The sequence below is a fragment of the Lampris incognitus genome, chromosome 11 (genome assembly GCF_029633865.1).
Source record: "Lampris incognitus isolate fLamInc1 chromosome 11, fLamInc1.hap2, whole genome shotgun sequence".
Lineage (NCBI taxonomy): Eukaryota > Metazoa > Chordata > Actinopteri > Lampriformes > Lampridae > Lampris > Lampris incognitus.
This window is the reverse complement of record NC_079221.1, coordinates 18,407,522-18,411,386: the sequence shown is the minus strand read 5'-3', so window position 1 is coordinate 18,411,386 and position 3,865 is coordinate 18,407,522.

The following is a 3,865-nucleotide window of genomic DNA, read 5'->3' as shown; positions in this document are numbered from 1 at the left end:
ACTTTTCGCACCAGTCCATCATCATCTTCACAAACATCAAGTACTCTTCCAAGTCTCCACTCATTGCGGGGAATCTCTTCTTCCTTGACAATGACGATATCTCCAATTTTCACATTTCGCCTTGAAGAGTGCCAACGTTGTCTGAGGGTAATTTTTGCTAGATATTCCTTTCTCCAGCTACTCCACAATCGCTCTGTCAGATATTGTACTCGGCGCCACCTTTTCTTAGCATACAGATCTTCAGCCACAAATTTTCCTGGAGGAGGCAGCAGAACAGAGGCTTTCATGGTAAGTAACTGGTTTGGGGTAAGTGTCTCTAAGCCTTTAGGATCATTGATGCTGTCAGTGGTGAGTGGACGTGTCTTAAAGGGGATGGGCATTTCCAGGTGACCATCTGTATTTTGGTGTATTCTTTCTTTCAGGAATTGCGTGAACTCTATGTCATCTTGTGATATGCCCTTTTCCCCAGGGTTTGTATCCTTGAAGTCTGATTCGAGGGCTCTGATGACAGTGGCTGGTGTCAATGGTGGAAGTTCCTTAATAGCTACACGATGGCACAGACCTGTCACCTCTGTTGACTTCACGTCCTGTGGTGTGCCACTACCAACGCTCCAACCTAGGTCTGTCTTAATGGCATATGGCTCGTAATCTCCTCCTGTGATGACTTGTCTTGGTGCTAATGCTCTGGAGCAGTCATAGCCTATTAGCAATCCAACATCACAATCCATCAGCTCTGGTATCTCATGTACTATGCTATCTAGATGTTTCCACTTTTTGGCTGTTTCAGGGGTAGGAATGTGGGAACGTTCAAGTGGGATGAAATCCCTGGTGTAGGCAGGTGGCAAGTTGATAAATCTTTGTGAGGAAAACCCTCTAACTCTGAGCCCACGAACTCTTTCACTCTTAATGATGGAGTCTTTTCCCATCATAGTGGAAAGCTTTAACTTCACTAGTTCCAAAGCAGCTCCCATCTGCTCACAAAGTTCCTGGTCTACAAAGGTGTTGCTACTCTGGGTGTCTAGGGCAGTAGGCAAACCCATTCCCTCTAGCAGCCGACTACTTACCTTAGCCCCCGAGTTTGATGAAGCCAGCGAGCTCATCCATGTCGGAGGCAGACTCCGTCGAGCAGAAGATTTGGGCCAGGCGACTGTGCACCCTATTGTCCTAGACCCTAGTCACCCATCCACCAAACTCCTGATCCAGGATATTGATATCTGGCTGTGCCATCCTGGCCCAGAGAGAGTGTTCGCTGAGCTTCGCCGCATATTCTGGATCCTGCGCGGGCATGAAGCTATCTGCCGCTACCAACACACCTGCACTGAATGCCGACGTTGTAAGGTCTGACTGGCTGTCCCCGAGATGGTGGACTTGCCCCCTGCTCGCTTGCATCTCTTTAAGCCTGCATTCCACTTCACAGGAATGGACTGCTTTGGACCATTCCACATTAAGGTGGGACGACGCAACGAGAAAAGATGGTTTATAATCTTCAAACGGCTCACTACCCGATGTGTACATTTGGACCTCCTGGCCAGCATTGATGCTGACTCCTTCCTGATGGCCCTCAGGCGATTCATTGCCCAACAGGAGACACCAGCAGTGCTGTTCTCTGATCAGGGAACAAACTGCCAGGGAGGAGAGAGGGAACTACATCAGTCCTTCACCGAGCTGTCTCCTGAGCTACAACGACAGCTTGCTATGCAGAAAGTCACCATCCACTTCAACCCCCCTGCTGCACCCCACTTCGGAGGAGTCTGGGAGCGGGAGATCTGTTCCGCCAAGACTGCTCTATACACCACAGTAGGAGCCCAGAAGAAGTACGTCGGACTGTGCTTCTGGAAGTGGAAGGGATCCTCAACTCAAAGCTACTGGGCTACGTCTCTTCCAGTTTCACTGACCTGGACCCCGTTACACCCAACACCCTATTGATGGGGCGGCCTGACGGATCTCTACCCCAGATCGTCAGATTGTCCGAGACAGAACTCATCAGTCGGCGCCGCTTGAGGCACACTCAGGTCTTAACAGACCAGTTCTGGTCTAGTTTCATCAGGAATTATCTTCCCGGCCTGCAAACCTGCCAGAAGTGGCACTCCACTCCAGCCAACCTGACTGAAGATTCTGTTGTGATGCTGGTCGAGCCGCACCTGCTACGAGCCCTTTGGTCCATAGCAACAGCAAAATAAGCTGTTTGGCATTGGCAGAGAAGATTTGGCAAATTTTTCATGGGCGCAACCCACATACTCAGCTCTGCTGCTCATCCCACAAATGCATGTTCCTTACAAATGTGGCAACATCTAAAAGGGAAATAAACAGGCTTTTTTCCAACGGTATAAGATGTATTGCCAAGAAGCACTATTACAACAAAGAAATAATCTACCAAACACAAATCTCCTTACTTTTTGTGCTAAGTATATTGTAGCGAATTCGGGGGACAATGCAACCACAGGAACTGCCGCGGCAAGTAAGTGAACCTGTATCGCCCGCACCGCAGGAGACATCGCTAACCGCTAGACTAAAGGGTCAGACTCGCGAGCCAGCGGCCAGCGTGTCTCCTTATGCATGCACGTTACAATATGTTGGTTCTGACCCATAATGCAATGGCTATGCGCTTAACGAAACTCTGGTCATGTGACCCGTTACACCCTGACGTCAAATAAACCTTGCATAAAGGGCACATTTTTTGACTAAACATTTTTTACCGTGTTATATTTGAAATTTATTTTTATCAATGTTACCCGTTTTAACCACTTATTTATTACATTTTAATCGTTTTTTAAACGGCTCAATGAACTATTTCTGGACAGTTACACCCTCCCTGGGAAACAAAAGGAGGAAAGTGTGTGTGTGTGTGTGTGTGTGTGTGTGTGTGTGTGTGTGTGTGTGTGTGTGTGTGTGTGTGTGTGTGTGTGTGTGTGTCCTGTTCCCTATAAAGTAAAACATTTCTCATGTTTAAATACAATTTTTTTTATCAGTTAACTTAAGGAGACCTTGATGACTTTTCAGTTATGGACATAAAACATGCACACCTATGCTTCATCACCGTGGATTTACAAGGTTTTGTCTGTGTGCTCGGTGGTTTAGCGACATTGAGCTTTAAAATGTTCACACCCTCGGCATATTTTAAAGATGATGATATGGATCGATGATGATGGTCAATGGATCGTTACATCACTATGGGCCAAAACGAGGGGGAATAGTACATACGAAAAATTGTCGATGTGGAGTGCTAGATAACTCCCTGTCATTACTAAAGGTAAAGCATGTGAGATATCTAGACATACCAGTATCATTTAAACCAACAACAGTACAAGAGAGGCACATCAAACTATATGGTTTAACTTAGATTATCATACACCAATTTAAATTACTCTTCATTTTACATTGCTATGGCTGCACTGATATTTATTGTAAACCGGTATCAATTGTTGGCAAAGTATATTCATTACTGATGTAGTTAGCATATTAAATCTCTTTTGCTGTAATTGTACATCATCATTCCATCTTCATCCCTTATTAATAATAATAATAATAAAAGGGATGGAGAAAACATCAGAATACAAGAACTACAGGAGCTCGCACTACTTGGAACATCTCATATCCTAAGAAAGGCACTATCCATCAAATAGACTTCTACGTCCTTCTAACCCTAGGCCCACTGGTTATCATGTTGTATTATGGGATGAAGTTAAAGGAAATTTGTATGATAATAAAAACAATAATAACAATTAATATAATCTTTATTGTTATTATTGAAGTGAATAAGAATATATTACTGCTCCATTACTTGTTGGCAGGGGCGTCTATGATTGACAGATGAGGAGCGCCTGTATCGCTACCGGTGTCGGCCATCTTGCCTCTCCCCGACTGT